This window comes from Nipponia nippon, unplaced genomic scaffold, assembly GCF_047370975.1.
Source record: "Nipponia nippon isolate SJK-2023a ecotype South Korea unplaced genomic scaffold, ASM4737097v1 scaffold_18, whole genome shotgun sequence".
Classification (NCBI taxonomy): domain Eukaryota; kingdom Metazoa; phylum Chordata; class Aves; order Pelecaniformes; family Threskiornithidae; genus Nipponia; species Nipponia nippon.
Genome location: NW_028262334.1, coordinates 3,022,722 through 3,039,720, shown reverse-complemented (window position 1 = coordinate 3,039,720; position 16,999 = coordinate 3,022,722). Strand labels below are relative to the sequence as shown.

The 16,999-nt window shown below is 41.7% G+C and overlaps 1 protein-coding gene across 6 annotated transcripts in view; it reads right to left on the bottom strand.

The window, feature by feature from the left end:
• Positions 1–11,747, bottom strand: part of CLIP1 (CAP-Gly domain containing linker protein 1) — a 74,216-nt gene extending 62,469 nt beyond the window's left edge. For 3 of the 6 annotated variants that reach the window (XM_087754977.1, XM_087754978.1, XM_087754979.1), the window contains exon 1: positions 11,598–11,746. The gene's annotated coding sequence lies outside the window, so the exon portion shown is untranslated. Of the gene's footprint in view, positions 1–10,424; positions 10,643–11,597 lie in introns of all 6 variants that reach the window. The other 3 variants (XM_087754975.1, XM_087754980.1, XM_087754974.1) reach the window with 2 other exon arrangements.
• Between the last annotated feature and the right edge of the window lie 5,252 nt (positions 11,748–16,999).

The following is a 16,999-nucleotide window of genomic DNA, read 5'->3' as shown; positions in this document are numbered from 1 at the left end:
GTAAAGCCTTCCTGTTCTCTCTAGTACACATGCTACCTACCTGTTCTTCCTCACGCTGCAGGCCCTATTCCCTCCAATGCCAGGATCTCCATGCATGCCTCCATTACTTTCCTCAACCCATCAAAATCCATGAAACAGAAAAACTGTACATAATAAAGAAGGATTTGGTACACACACAGAAACGCGAGAAGTATCGAGGTCAGTTCTTTTTAGTTCACAGTCTTCTCTGTCTGTGCCAACCACCACATTTATGGAAATTCAACAACCTCCTTTAGGCTAAAGGCAAGCCCCCCTTAAGAAAGACTGCCTCCTCAAACCAGGAAGCTAGAAGCTGTCTTAACAGTATTCCACCAGTCTTTTCCATATACTACCTCTTTTTTTGCCTCCAAAGAGCATTCCAGCACCATCCAGGTAGTAACCATCTATATTGTGCAAGGATAGGGATATTAAAAGAAAGCAAATACTAAATTATCCCCCAAAATTACATGTTACCAGTTTCAAATAATTATTTATTAATAGATGTTTAACAAACCGCTGCTCAACAGAAAGTCAGAATGTTCTAATATTGCATTTCTTGGCTCAGGGTACTCATTCATATTTTAATTTTGCTCTCCACAGTCATGGGTTATATATTTGCTGTGTCACTTGCTTTTCTCAATATACAGGCCTTCAACCAGGCCAGAAGTAACACAATCCCTTGTGCCCTGGTTTCAGAGCTACTGAAATTGCAGCTTAATTCAAAAAAACTGCTAAAATATAGGCCACACATTTTGGTAAATTCCTGCCTTATCACAATAATGAAAATGCAACTTTTGGTCTTAGAAAGAGACACGACCTTCGTAGTAGCATTTCCTGACAGAATTCATAGAGCACTGAAAACACATAAATTTGCAACAAGTGATTTTAAGCATTACGCACCCCAGCATTTCCTAACAGGCTCCAGATGTCAATTACCTCATTTTAGTTCTCATGAGAGAGCACAGCTAGCTACTTGTCTCGATTTGCTCTCTTTCCTTCCTTGAATCTGTCTCAGCTCTCCTGAAAAACAGTATTTATAACCAATAGGCAGTAACATTAACTCTGTGTTTCTCAAAAGATCGTAACAGGAACCTAAGGAAATGCCCAGAAAGAGTCTGATAATACATACTACTTAGGTGTTCAGAAAGTCACAAGTTCTCATTAAAAAAAAAAAAAAAAAAAAAAAAGAGATTTTAAACACAAGCTTTACACTTGTGCCATTACTGGGAAATACACTTCTTCATACAATATGAAAATGTGTTACATTCTTGAATGAATTGCAATTTGTTTGCGTGTGCTCGACTACTAAAAATTTGCAAATGCAGACAGGAATCCTTGCATTGGCCCTCTTAGCTGATTAATAATATCCTTATTCTTCTTATTTACCTTTTACAGACCTCAAAGTAGTCCATGGATTGAAGCAATCCATGAGCAACAAGTTGAGATCCATTGGTTTAAGAAAATAAATCCTAGTAATCTGATAATAGATATGAATTCTGTTGGCAAGCTGAGATTAAAATGTAACCACATAACCCTGAATTAAAAAAGCAGAATATTTCCCAACTGTCAAAAAAGGAATTCCTATAATAAAAAGAAAACAGCTGTCCACCACTGTTTCTTTCAAGACCATATTTTCAACAACTAGTACTCCAAAAAGAACTAAAACACCAAGACATAAGAAAACAGGGAAAAAAGTTAAAGCCTCAGCTCACTCCACTTAAGAACCCTGCAGTCACGACAAGAATATGACAGTACCAATAGTTCTTTAAGCTTAGTTGATATCTGACAAGCACGCTGCCACCACCACACTCTCCTTCCACAGGACAGGTAGTGCCGACATTGAAAGTAAAATGTTTCATCTGATAAAACATTTGAAACCATGACTTGACAATTTAAGGAAGAAACATTTGCTAACATCACTGCTCACGACTACCGTGGAACAGATGCAGTGTTTCCATGGAGAAAAGCAAGTCGTCTGTCCATTCCGTAGGGAAACAAAGAGGACATTCCAGAATAGAGCAGCATAATGTTTGAATTGACTCAAAACAGACTGCATAATCTCCGTCTTCTGCAGGCAGACACATGCAGTCCGACTCTGTGCAGTGTACTTTGAGGCTGGAACACTACTCTCATGGTTTATTTGTATAATAAAGTGAAACTATTATTTTCATTGATGATCATCTGCTATCGGTCATGCACGAGTTCTTCAAAACATTTTGAATTAAAAACATCAATATTAAACTTAGTTAACACCGTTAAGAGATTAAATACTGTTGGAAAATGCCTTTCAATGCCAACACATTTCTAAGCTCAAAAAAAGAGATCCCTTCAATTTGTTAATTCTGCTACACATACCAGTGCTTTGCAAAATACATATAAACATTAGCAGATACAGAGTAAATATTCTAAAAGGACTGTGTAGAATAGATAACTGCTGAAAATCTCACAGGGATCTGTAACCAGAGATCATATGCAGTCCCTGTGGCAGTCAACTAGTAGGTACCTAGAAAACAAATTCTGACCATACCCTGAAGAAAATGTAACATGTACAAAATAAATCAGAAAATCCCTTCTGTAGAAAAGTGATATGGAAAATATATTTCAAAGACCACCACAATCCAGTAACTTCACTTTCCTGAGAGAAAAACAAACTCACCACAAGAAGCATTACGTTTGAAATAACAGCCTGAACAGCATTTCTTAAATATCTGTTTCATACTCTTGATGTTCATAACACTACTGCCAAGCTTTCAGAAGCTCATGAATCATTCCTCAAATATCCTGACAATGGTTTAGAGAAAGTAACTTGGAATTTTGAACCTGGAAAATTTTCTCTTCTGGTCCATGAGTTACTCCAAGGGCTCAGAGCCTGCACAGTTACAAATGCTTACAATTCCTAAAATTACTGCAATCTTAAAACTTTAAAGTGTATAAGCATCTTCTGTATGATTCAGATCTAATTCTTATTAAAGCTCTAAAACTTGTATTTGTGGTCTCCTGGGCTGGTATTACATCTCTGTAAAAAGTGAGTATATGTATTTCCAAAAGCACTTAACACAATGTTTTTACCTGAATTTATAGGCTTTTGAAATTCATACACAATTTAAAAATACAACCACATTTCGTCTTTGAGTAAAATAAATGCCTTCGCATTGCACTGCTATTTGCTTCTTGCGATCTCTTTAAGAGTATTTCCCTCTGTGCAAGAATGTGCCAGATCACAGAGACCAACTTCTGGAAGGTTCAGATAGGAATGAGATGAATTCATCCACAGCAGGTCTGCAAACTAACCAGACTGGGACATGCCCACCAACATCCTTACTGAAACAATTCCGGATGAGGTAGACATACAAGAGGGATAAACTGCAGAAAGCAGATAGCCTCACATCCCCTCCCTAAACAGCATTTCCTATTGCCACCATCGTGTTTTGTTTCCACGGAGGAATACAAATATAGTCCCCCACTACCACATGTTATGCGGCCAGATTTCTCATGTTTTGGAAAACGGCGATGTCAGCACAGCCAGAGCGTGAGAGATGGGCCACATCCCGGAACAACAGTCCTCCTGATCATGATGCCTCCTCTGCCACGTGCTGGGTCTACTGGAGATACTTCATATTGGGCAACCAAACAGACTGAATCACCATTTTGCAAGCGTTGGATTACATTTACAATGAAATAATTCCACAGCACACAATATCCATTGTAAATGTCACACTAAGCTTCAAAGTAATTTCTGTAACAATTACAATTAGTTAAACCAAAAAGATGGATTTGGAAGCCTTCGTGCATTAACTTTTCAGAAATTCTCTTGTAATGATGCAGCACACTTTGTATTCCTAGCCATTTACTACTGTGCTGGTTTTGGCTGGGGTACAGTTAATTTTCTTCGGAGCAGCTAGCATGGGGCTGTGTTTTAGATCTGGGCTGGAAACTGTGTTGATAGAACAGGGATGTTTTCGCTATTGCTGAGCAGTGCTTACACAGAGTTGAGGCCTTTTCTGCCTCTCCCCCCACCCCACCAGCGAGGAGGCTGGGGGGGCACAAGGAGCTGGGAGGGGACACAGCCAGGACAGCTGACCCCGACTGACCCAAGGGCTGTTCCACACCACAGGACGTCATGCTCAGCATATGAAGCTGGGGGAAGAAGGAGGAAGGGGGGGACGTTCAGAGTGATGGCGTTTGTCTTCCCAAGTCACCGTTACGCGCGATGGAGCCCTGCTCTCCGGGAGATGGCTGAACACCTGCCTGCTGATGGGAAGCAGCGAATGAACTCCTTGTTTTGCTTTGCTTATGCACACAGCTTTTGCTTTACTTATTAAACTGTCTTTATCTCAACCCACGAGTTTTCTCACTTTTACCCTTCCGATTCTCTCCCCTTCCCACCAGGGGGGAGCGAGCAAGCAGCTGTGCGGTGCTTAGTTGCCCGCTGGAGTTAAACCACGACAACTGCTTAAATACAATCATTTTGGAGCTATGAATTCACATCAAGGTATCTTTGCATTTAGCCCCTGAAGGCAATTACCGGAATGGTAAGTGAACTTCTCTCTGAACCTAATGCTCATGACTTAGTGCAAATTCAGCACGTTTTGTCAGCTCCAAAGCATTTACTGAATGAGCAGCAAGTTCAGACTGAAACAAGCCAGGAAGCACTGGAGGCATTTGATAACAACGCAAGTCACAAACAGCAAATTATTATGGTACTGATGCAACAGCCTCTGTAGTAGTCACTATTAAACCAAACTGATTTTCTGAATGTTGCTCAAAAATTTAAGTGTACTGTTCCGTGATTAGACTGTGGGATTACAGAAGCGTCTTCAGGTATCATTTAAGTTGAAATGAACAGAATTTAAGAAAGAATTTATATATAAAATAGAACTAAGAATTTAAGATTTCAACACAATAAGGGTTGGCATTTGGGAGTCTACCTTTGATTACTCATTCAACACATCGCAATTAGAAGAAAGGGAGCATTTAAAAACACGACTTCAGTTTTATTTTGTCTCCCAGAAACCATGGATTTTGATGTCAATTAATCAAGTAATCTGATCTGAATATATTCTTCAGGTACATCACTACCATAAGAAAAGACACCAAAATAATATGCATCATTTAATTCAGCATTTATCATGCTAAGTGCCATCAGATCATATTTATTTGGCTTACTAGATGCTCTGCTTACTGCCAGCATCAAAATATATGGGCTGGTATGTGCCTATCAAGCCAGTGTTTTGTACCTCACTTTTAAAGGTAGAAAAAAATTTCTGCATTTAAAACTCAGCTGATCAGGTGGAAAAAAAAAATAAAAGGAATCCAGACCTTTCTCTCAGATCTGTTGGTTGCAGATACTGGTAGAGAAAAAAAAATTAAGAAGAAAATAAGCAAGAACACCCCTTAGTTTATATAGGATCATCATTCTTATGACATTCTACTTCAGCTCATTCCAGCCTAATCCAATATAACCATCATATGAATTCTAGAGAGGTATACCCTTCACAAAGGCAAACACTCATCCTATGTGAACCACAAAGCCGCAGTTTCTCATACCGTGTTCTTAACATAAATATGAATTTTATAAGGGACAGATCCTTGAAGAAGTGCATCTCTGCTTATTTTGACTAGGCATAACTATTAAATTAACAGAATGAAAGCAATCCTTTGCTCTTTTGAAGTGCCTTCAAAGTCGCTGCCAGGATTACTCCAGGAAATTACTGTTGCATGCAAGTTTTAGTATGTCTTTAGTCTAACTGAAAATACAGTTTACTTTTGCTATCATAAAAATACAAAACCAAAAGCTTGTAGTAAGTTGGGAAGTATGCCCACTGGTATGACACAGCTCTTTTGACAGTGTCACTGATTTGATGAACATAACTTGAAACGAAGAGTGGCTGACAAATTACTCAAGCTGAATCATATTTATACGATGACTAGCAGAGGTCCTGAAAAATCTTTCAACAATATTTTAGAGGGCAATTGTTTAGATAAACATTAATTACTCTGAAGCAACTAGTATATTTGGTGAAACAAAGACATCCAGAGGATATTCAAAACAGTCTCAACACTATAACGCAAACACTATGCCTTGTCATCACTCGTCCCACTATCAAGCACCATCACACCACAGTGTAAGGACATCCCCATAAATAGCTACTGGTTTTCTGTAACTTCAGAGAGTGAATCTCTGTTTCCTTAAGAACTCAGAAGACACTCCTACTTTCTTGCACGCTTAGAGGGACTGGGGAAGAACCAAACCTGTTGCTTGGGAATCAATCCAAACGCCCCCCAATGCCGTCCCTCATTAAGGACATGCTAATCTAGAGCTCAACCAGCAACTTTAGATTTGTTTCTTAACTGAGATAGATAGTAGACGCTGTATTTCTATATCATGGAGATGACTTGCACCGTTTTCCATGTGAGTTCACAGATCCATAGCATATTCAGGACCAAAGACTTTTAGATAGATTATCTTTCAACATCAGGGCTTTTACGGCAGCCAGGCCTACATACAAATCTGTATTTCTCCTTTGATTTTGAACCTGCTGGGTAATTGCAAGTAAATAAAATAAAAGACAGGAGATTTCTATAAACAAATATTATCTTCTTACAAGTTTCACAGAAGTGGGCCATCTGGTAGGAGGGCGACTTGCGGTCAAATAGTCTTGAGTTTCTCCCAATGACTTTAGATCAGACCACCTAATTTCTGAAGCAAAATGGGAAAACCAAAGTATTGCCATCAATACACTTGGTGGCAGCAGGTTATCAGTATGCTTAGAGATAATATAAAATTTGAATATAAGGTAGTTAGGAAGGCAACCATTATGAGACGCAAATCCACTGAAAATTAGAGGGTTTTAGTGGCTACGTTGGTAAATAAGACACATGGCTGGTTTTCTACCTTGGAAAGTGCAGGATATTCGCAGCAAACTGGATAAACAGGATTCTCTCTGTATATGCTTGGGAAAGGGAAAAGGCAGGGTAAATTCCTATAACTAAGAAACTGTTCTAAGAACAAGATGAATCAGATCAAAGATTGTAAGAGGCTTAAGACCTCAAACCATCAGTCAGATATTACAGCAATGCTATGAGAAAGGTAATTCATTAAAGCCATTGCTCTGCTTATGGATTTTAATTCTGCATCAAAGACATTTTAAGTCACCTCATCTTACCATTCTATAACTTGCTATGCTCATTCAGATTCCTAAATGCCTTGAGATTCTCACTAAAAAAAAAAATACCACCAAAACACAAAGAATTAGACTACTGAATATGAAGCACAAATAAGAGAGGATGTCTGTAACAGTAAAAAATAATTTTGGGCTAGCAATATTGTGAGTATTTTTTTTCCTCAATCTATGTTGCTATTCTAAACACAGTCTGTTCAATTTTTTAAAAAGATTTCCATCTTCAATTAATAAGGAAGAGCTGATAGCTGTTAAAAAGCTTAAAAAAAAAATCACAGAAAATATGATGCAAACTAACACTTCAAGTTGCCACTGTACACACGCATTATAAAAATGTCACTGTGATAGTCTATTAAAAGATCAGAAAGCACATGATCCTCCTAAGCACACATCATTCTGTACAGAATGAGTCAAGGGTTGAGAAGTAAAGTTTTCACCCGAGAAAGTAAATAATTGCCACCTCTTCTGGTAAGCCCACTATCAATACTTACTACTTTTCCTACATTTTCCCAAGGAAATTCTTGCCTTTCCCAAAAGCCCTCCATTTTGATAACAAGAAGAGTAATTTGTTTGACTATTCGCACTGACTTCTGATGATGATAATGCACTTCAACCATCTCAGTAAGTGCATTCAGTCCACAATAACAATTATGATTTTGGAACAGTAGAGCATCAAGTTTAAGTTATTGGGGATCTAAAGTTTAAATGAAAGTTTGAGAAGGAAAGTATCATCTCCCGTCAGCCTCAAAACCAAACACATATAAACAAAGACACAGGGCTAATACAATTACAACTGAAGCAGCCGAAAAAGATGCTGCTTTTTATAGTAAGAATTTAATTTTGATAGACTTGGATGAAACTGTAATTGTTTCACACTCTTTGAAAACATCAAGTCAGCAACCCCTTTTTAGCTCTCCATGTTCTTAGCCTTTTAAATTAGCACCATGACTGCTATACGGCTGGCATATAATGAACTAGAAGTACAAATACAGAACTTAGATAAATATTGCTGTGATTGAGTGGATGCCGCTGCCAAGCAGAGAAGCAGAATGAGAGTGTCAGATAAACTAACTCTATCAAATACTGAGCTTCTCTCTTTGTCTTGCAATTTCCCCTCAAAATAAGCTAAAAATATAGACAGTAAGATTATAAAGATCAGGGAAACTGAGCAGCTTTTAATGGCGTTTGTCCTTGAAACAGCAGAGTGAAGACATGTCTTATAAATTAAACAAATGTATGGTACTATTCACCCAAGAGTCTTCCGTCTGAGTTTGTACAAACAATTGATGAGACATTCCTGGTGGAGAACAGTTAGGCGGGTGCTAAGGTAGAAATTCATACAGTCTGTTCTTAGATACATCTTCTAAATTCTTTCCAGCCTTTCAGATATCAAATACCAGATTTGTGGATATTTCGAAGGGTCAGTTGTACCACTACAAGTCATGCGAGTGCAACATCACTCTGCCAAAATAAATGCGTGTAGAGGACGGACACCTGGACAAGCACAGACATATTAGTAGATGTTTGAAATCATCAGGGACCGTGCTGCTGACAGAGCTGGCTTCAGTTCTGCTGGTCAAGAACGAAATGGTTGCTCCAGCAGAAATTGGCATCTAGCTGAGGGCAGCTGAGATTACAGCTAATGCAGTATATAATTGCCTTTCACTAAATAACAAAACACCATCCATCTGAGGCATTTCTAAACATACCAGTCCAATAAGGATTCCAGTGCGTTACTTTTTATACATGCCAGCAGAGCCAGGAGTCCCGAAGGAATGCCAAAAGATTAAACAAGAGCTGCATTCATTCATGATCATCATGTTCAAACATCAGAAAACTTGCATTCAACATACAGAGTTAACATTTGACCTGAACGTTTCAGAGAGAGGAAGAAAAGCAGTTTTGAAAAATCATATTGGCAACACAGATTGCTCTATTTCTTTTGAAGGAAGATCTATTTTGAAACATTTTCAGTCACTCCCAAGAAAAACTTTAACAGGGCTAAAAGGATAAAGGGAGGAACACTAAAAGAATTATCCAATCTGCCCAAGCTAAGCAAATAAAGGCTGGATATTCACATTCAGAAGATAATAAACAGATACAGCCTATAGCTCAGACAGGAAATCTACGGGAGCTCTAGAAAGTCACAGCAATCAGCATACAGGAGCACTGTTCCTTCCTACAGTATAATCACATGAGGAAAGAGGTTGTTTATTTCCTACAGTGCACCTCCGAGATGAGGATACAAGACAGCTGTTTTTCTGACCCCCACTAGAAAGTTGAGATCTTCTCTTTAAAAGAAACCATACAAATGATATAAAACTAATTTTTTTGCCAAATAAAATCTCCCTCGTGATCCCTAAAGATACGGACATTTGGGGTCACATTGCCAAGCTTTTCTGCTTCAGCCAACACATCCCACTCCCTTCACTGCACACAAAGCTTTACTGCACTTCAGCACAGCCAGAAGATCTTCTAGCACGTATAAGGATTGGACAGGAAGAGAACCCTGAATCTTGCAATTTTAAACCAAGAACTAATAATCCTCTGCAGATTTTTCAGTCATTCTACATTCAGTAAGTAAATGAAGACATTTGTCAGTACCTGAACAGTTATACATTCCTCAGACTAACACATGCTGCTGTTAAGGGGCAGGGGAGTTATTTATTTTTCCTCGGCAGTATCTGATTTGCTGTCTTGTTACACGTTGTAGCAGGTGCACACAGACACACACTTAAGAAAAATCACTCTCCAACATCGCTAGTTTCAGAATTATGCACATACTTCTGTTCTTTAAATACAATTTTTCACAAAGCAGCAGGCATGAAGGCATTTCCTCTTTTGCACCTCTTTTCTTTCTTCTTCCTACATATTACTACAGATATCACACACGTTAAAATCTTTCTGCTCAAAGATCTCAAAGCAACCTGTGAACTTCCATAAAACCCTACCCACTCAGCACACTGGGTAAGTAAGTGAAGAGGTGGGGAAGAAAGAGGCTTCATTTCACCGTCATGTTTTTTATCATGAACACATACAGTCACAGACTAAGTTTTCCTCCCCATGCTATGTTTTGGACGAGATTTTTTTGTGGTGTTGACTTTTGTTTATCTTTTTATTATTATTTAAAACACATACACAAAGATGTTATAATGAAAGGGAAAACTAACTCCTGATTTTAATGCAGCAGCAGCACATTAACATGTGAGTAACAGCAACAATTACCTTGTGCCCCGTGACAGCTGAGGCACAGAAAAAGAGAACGCTGAGTCGCCTTAGGTAGCAGCACTAGTGATATAGCGGAATGCAGGAGGGGCCTGGAGCATAGCCTTTGCCTGGGGATCCCACAGGTCTCACTTTAGCTACAAACATGGCAGTAAACTCCAGCTGAGCCATGAGGAACAGTGGGGCAAAATATGAGCAGCTCATCTGCAAATCAGTAGCTTTGAAAACAACACAGGCGTGGAGAGCAAACATAAAGCAAAAGAAAGCCAAGGTAAATTATAAGCCAAATCATTAATAGGTAAAATATCAGCATGTAAGTGTGGGATGCTGAGAACTGCAGGTCAGCATTTACCATGAAATACTCAGGCGCCTTCCCCCACAACCACCCGCTCAAGCCACCAGTGCTAAGCACAGGGTAAGGCTCCAGCAGAGAGTGCAGTCAAGACCCTCACGGCCCTACCTGCTCCTCGCGAACCGCGAAGAGGCCCAAGGGCTCTTGGCTCGGTGGGAGACGAGACCCGGGAGGTCCCCAGCCCGCCCGGGACGCCGCGCCCCGCACCCTGCCGCCTGACGGGGTGCAGCTGCCCCGGGGGCACGGCGGGCAGCCGGCCCCGTCCAACGGGGGGCATGGCGGCGGCGGGAGAGGGGGGGAAGCCACACCAGAGGGGAATGAGCCCGGCAAGCCCGAGCACAGGGCTCGGGAACCAGCCAAACCGGCTGCTGTCACGGCGGCGCTGGCAGGCCGGCGGGGAAGCGCGGGCACGTGTGGCGGAGGATAACAGCTCCCCGGGCGGGAGGACGCCCGCCCCGGCTCCCGGGGCCTCGCCCCACCCCGCCCGGCATCGCCCCTCCGGCGCTGCCCACCGCCCAGGGCCCGCCGGCCCCACACGGGTCCCTCAGGGCGAGGTCCTCCAGCGCCCCACACCCACCGCCGCCCCCCGTCCGCTGACAGCGCCTCACCGCCGGCCGCGCCGCCCCCGCGCCGCCTCCCTTCCTCACCGCCGGCCGCCTCCGCCCCGCAGCCCGGCGCGGGCACAGCGCGGCGCCCGCCGAGGCGCCCGGACGGGAAGCGGAGGCCCCAAGGCGGGAGGCGGCCGGCGGCTCCCCGCCAGCCCTCAGACGGCGCCGCCACCGCCGCCGCCCTCCCCGCGCGGGCCCCAACGGCGGCCTCACCGCTGCCGCCTTCGGCTCCGCGCCGCCGCCTTCCCCGGCCGCCGCCAGCGCCGGGCGCAGCTCCTGCTGCTGCCGCCGCCGCCGCCTCCTCCTCCTCCTCCTCCTCCCCCTCTGCAGCGGCGCCTCCCCGGCTCGCAGGGGGCGGGGCGGGCGGACAACGTCTGCGCCCGGCCGGGCCCGCGGCACCGCGAGGCGGAGACTGCAGCAAGCGGGAACCGCGCCTCCCTCCGCGCCCCTTCCTCGCTCCCGCTCCCCCGCGTCCTCCCTTCGCCCCCTCCTCGCCTCCTTTTCCCTTTGTCTCCCCCGGCTTTGTTCGCCCCGGGGCAGCCCGCCGGGGGGGCCCGCCGCCGCCGGGCTGAGGGGGACGGAGCGGCTCCTCTCGGTCTCACCCTGCCTCCCCGGGCTGGCCCCGGGGAGGGCCGGTCCCTGGGAGCCTGCGGGGAGCCGACCTGGCTCGGTGCGGAGGCTCGGCCTCGTCCCACAGCGGGGAGGGGGCCCGAGCCCCGGCAGCGCTGACCCCGCTGCGGCAGCGGGCAGGCGCGGAGGGGGGGGGGGGGGGAAGGCAGGGCGGTGCGGAGCACATAGCTCTGAATGGATTTGTAACTTTATCTGCTTTTCTCCATTTTCCTTTTGTCCTGATGCCCGGAAATTTATCATTCTTTCTGTAAAGTACTGAATATTTTAATTTTCAGTGTGTTTGTGACGCAATACATTGGAATCTGGCATTATCCCATTGCTAAAGTTTAAACAGGTGTAGCAGCAGCTCCAACACCATCAACCATTTAATAACGATTTTCAAGGCTGAATCAAACGGCTCCGCTTCACTTCTTTACCTCTTACAGATAGGCAACGGAGCCCCGCCAGAGCTGGCCCGTAACTGCTGAATTCATCACAAAGCAAACCTCAGCCTGCAGTCTCATAGATCATTTAGTTTCTGCATGATGCTATTCGAACAAAAGGGCGATGAGAAAGCAGTTCCATTGCTGGAGACTGATTGCAATTTGCGTTTCATTTTGGCTTCATTCTTTGGCACTAATCCAGCATGGTAAAGCACAAAATGGTGTGACGCAGTCCCCCAAATAATAGGTTTCAACTAGATCAGCATTTAGCAATGTTTGTTAGAATTTCACTTCCTAAATGTTAAATAGAATCTCTTACCACGGCCATTAGATGTTGAAACAGATACTCAAATCCACGTACAGCCACCCTTCTTTCTCCCTGCAAAATTTGATAAAAGTTTTGCTGAATAAGGACTTCAGGATTTAAATAGTAAATTGTATTTAGAAGCGCAGAGCCAGCAAATGATCGCTTAAAGCAAAAAATGGACCCTGCAGCCCTGGCTATGGAAATAATCCTTAACACAAAAATTGCAAGTAGGGTCAAAACTAGAGAGTCAGTCTAACTGGACAGAACGTTTGCCCAAAATATCTGTTGGCTTGAGAGCTACAGTTGTGAACCTTTGTGCTTGCTTCTGGTATCGTAGATTCGAGCTTTCTGTATTGATCTGATGCTGAATACAGAATGTGTTTTCCTCAAGTGTATCATTTGCCTTCATTAATTTGACTTTTTTGTTTCACAGTTAATTTGTTACCACGTAGGCAGATTTCAAGAGTATGCAGCTGAATGCACATTGAAGGTTTTTGTGAGCAATATTAGACTGATGTATCTAGTACAGAGCACAGCAACTAGAAGTCGGCTTACTCCTTCAAGACAGAAACCGAGAGTTGCAGCTTTACGCTGTTCTTGTAGAACTCGTAAAAAAAAGTGCAAGCAGCAAATAACAGTGGTGAAATAATAGACGAATATGGTTCAAATGTGTAAGTAGCTTTCTTTACTCCCTTGTGCAGCTAAGCTAAAAATGTCCTGTTACTAAAGCAAGAATTGAGAATGATGTCACATAGATCAAAAGCTTCTACCTATAAAGCAAATGTGCTGTTGGTTTTCCATGTAATTTCCTAGCGAACAGAATCATAGCTTCAAGATCAAAGTAATCTTGTAGGAAACAAGGGAGCGAGTTAGCCATCATTCAACCAGTATCAGCCTTCAAACCATGAAAAAGTAGCTTAGAGCAACTGTAACTTAAGTTCATCCCAATTAGAAATGCTTGACTTAGCTTCTGTGTACCAGTCTACACTTACATGGAGACAGAGGCAGGCTGTGACAACAACATCTAGTATGTTCACATCCAATTTGTAGCAATCATCATTAAAAAAAAAAAAAAAAAGATGCTGGTACTATAAATCACAGTACTATAAAGGACAAAATATGATTGAAAGCCAGAATATCTTTATTCCAGTACTAGTGGCTCTCTTTCCTGAATTGCCTGATCAGATCAGTCAACATATAATATATAGACATTTTCATAACTCTACAAAAACAGGAATTGCTGGATGCTCCAGGGAAATTCAGGATGCTGACATAACTGCTGGCATCCTGGCCACAAGTAGATGGCCTACTTCAGAATTAAAATTGTTCTCTTCAATAATGTGGGAACACCAGCTGAAATTGTTTCTGCCCTTTTTCAGATCTGCGAAGGGTTCAAAGTTACTGAAGCTTTCAGAATAGCTAAAATGTTGTTCTTCAAGAACTGCATTTAAGGATATCCTGACTTCGGAGACCCATTTTTATATTCAATGGGACATATCCACGCAAGTATGAAGATTTTGAGTATAGGATTTTTCTTCCTCTGAATGAGCTCTTCAATATGTGTATTTGGCAATTCCTATACAGAACTGATGGTCACACCTGCTTCAGAAAAAAAAGCAACTAATTGCCTTTTTTTTTTTTTTTTAAAATCACGAAAGTGCTGCTTCAGAAATCCCAGCACAGAAACTTGCACTATGATTTTCTGTAGTTATTTCTGGTCTTGCAAAAACACAACAGGATTCCCCCCTCCCCTTTTAACCAGAGTGGTACGTTTTGCTCATCTGTTTACAGCTATATTGATCCTAAAGAGATTTAATGTCCTGAAGCCTCATGCTTACTCTATTATTTTTGGCTTTAAATTTATGTCACTAAAACTAACAGCCTTTGACTGATAGGTTACGCTAGATGAAAAACTGCCCTTCTTAGCCTTAATTACCACGTATGCAACAGTTCCAAAAAATACTGCAGACTTGGTAGTTACTTTCACAACTTAGTGGATTGAAAGGCTGCAAGAAGTCTTTCCATTCTTAATGTACTTACTGTTGTCCCTCCCTAGGTCAGCCGCAGTACCCAGCAGCAGGACAAAAAAGCTCTGCAAGTCCACGTTCTTTGTTGGTGTCCTACACAAGACAAACTTTCATCCAATTTTACATTATTTGTTCTACCCAACATGGGTAAAACAAGGCAACAGTATTTCAACAGATGGTATTTAAAGAATCCTTTCTGCATGCTTGTTTAAACAAGCTACTTAATTTAACAACATTCATCTCGATTATGAGTGTTTCATTTCACAGATAACTGAGAAACCATCATCTATTAAAAAAGATGGACTATGCAAATCGTTCTACCACTGATGTAAATACCAACAGAAGCTGAATTCTCACCTATAGAGGAGCAAAGCAGAAGTTTTTTTGTTCCTATTGAGAGTGCTGAGTTCTAAAGAAAGGGTAAATAAATTTTTATTCAGTCATTGGATGACAGCTAAATATATGTTGTAAAAATCTTACGTCAAATCTTTGTTGCTTGCAGTTAACTAAAGTTTAGGAAGCGTCCAACTGTCACACGTTAATTACTATGTTATTAAATCCATCCTGTTTGTACGCTTCTCTAAGGATCGAGATCAATTCCTACCTCTGATTCATCCCCTCCCACCCCCCAAAATGTAAGTATGACCCTACAGCATTTTCTTAGAACAGCAGCAATCTTCAATGGCATTTACTTACCAGAGGCAATACAGCTGTGTTACAAAATGAGGGTACTACGGAGTCCCGTGGCAACTACCAGTGCATCTGAAACACTTTATTTGAGCTTTTTCCTCCTCTCCGTTTTTTTTTTTTCCCCACCCGCCTTACAGAGTTTGCAGAAAAAAATAATTCTTAACAGCTAACACATCTTTCAGGTATCTTCTAGAATCTCAGCTATTTCTCTTTTCATGACATTTAAACAGTGAATTGGGTTATAAAAATGTAAGCTAGAAATTCAAATCTTTTTAAGAAACAAGCAGCCACCTGACCGATACCCTAAATATTTTGCACCAATTAGATATTTTTAGATGTGGATAAGCATTTTTAAATACTTTTGCTGTCCCAAATGCTGTAAACAAACATGAGTACAATGCCAACAGGAATCTGTGGGAAAATCTGAGTGATGCCTGTTCACACTATACCCACCTCATTACAAATTTTATTACTCACTCATTTTAGTAAGCTCTAATCTAGGTTATTATGCCACACCCATCACCACGGGAATGTGACTTAAAAGTACCAGAAATACTTTGCTCTTCAGCTTTTTCTCAGACCTTGTAGCGTGATCTGATTGCAGTTTCAATATACAAAAACCATTTGAGTAGTTACACCTGACAGATTCAAGAAATTCAGTAATTAGAAGCATCTTCAGTGCAGCAACAATATACAGCACTCGATAGGAAAAGCAAAGTATAGATAAACAGAGAGAATTAAGAAGATTAATTCACTCCTAACCTTGAGAGAAAAAATCAGGGATAACTCCCCATCCCTAATTAACTGTATGTCTTACAGCAGAGGTAAATACTAAGAGTTTTACTCATTGGTTCCGCTCGATCTTCTCAGAGCATTATCCATACTGACCACCGCTGCCATGGAAAGGACAATTTAAAAGGTAAGACTTAAAAGAACAATTTAAAAGACACCTCTGAGTGCCCAGTATTTTGTAGGATTACTCTCATTTCAAATCAATTACTAAAAGTTAAAAGCAAAAATTATACAGTTCCTGCCACAGGCTATCCACTTTTCTGAGATCAAAACATATACATTACAAAAATCTTATTTTAAGAAAAAAGAAGTATTACAGGAACTTTTGTAAGGGTTCTTTACAATTTGAAAGGCAAAAGAATAACAAATTCTATTGCCAGCTATGTTTTGCTTTACCAGGTAAGTAAAGAAATTTTTAGGCTAAGAGGGGATAAGTTTTTTGTTTTAATATACAGGTTATACAGATCATTAGTGAAAAAGAATCTGAATTTTGGCAGCCTCAGACTTGAAACTAAATATCTACAGGTGTTTAAGATGGATAGAATAAGAAAAAAAATGAAGAAGAGTTCTCAAAATATGGTATAGGTGGTCTAAGTCTAATAGTTCATGCTCTAATTCCAATCAGGATTCAGGGATAGCCTCTAAACGCCATATCCAGACAGCCCAAATGCCAGGCAAGGCCTGGTAACCCAATGCTTTCCACTGACGAGCTCCAAGCAGCTCCCGGCTCAGCGTTTTCTTGGTCCC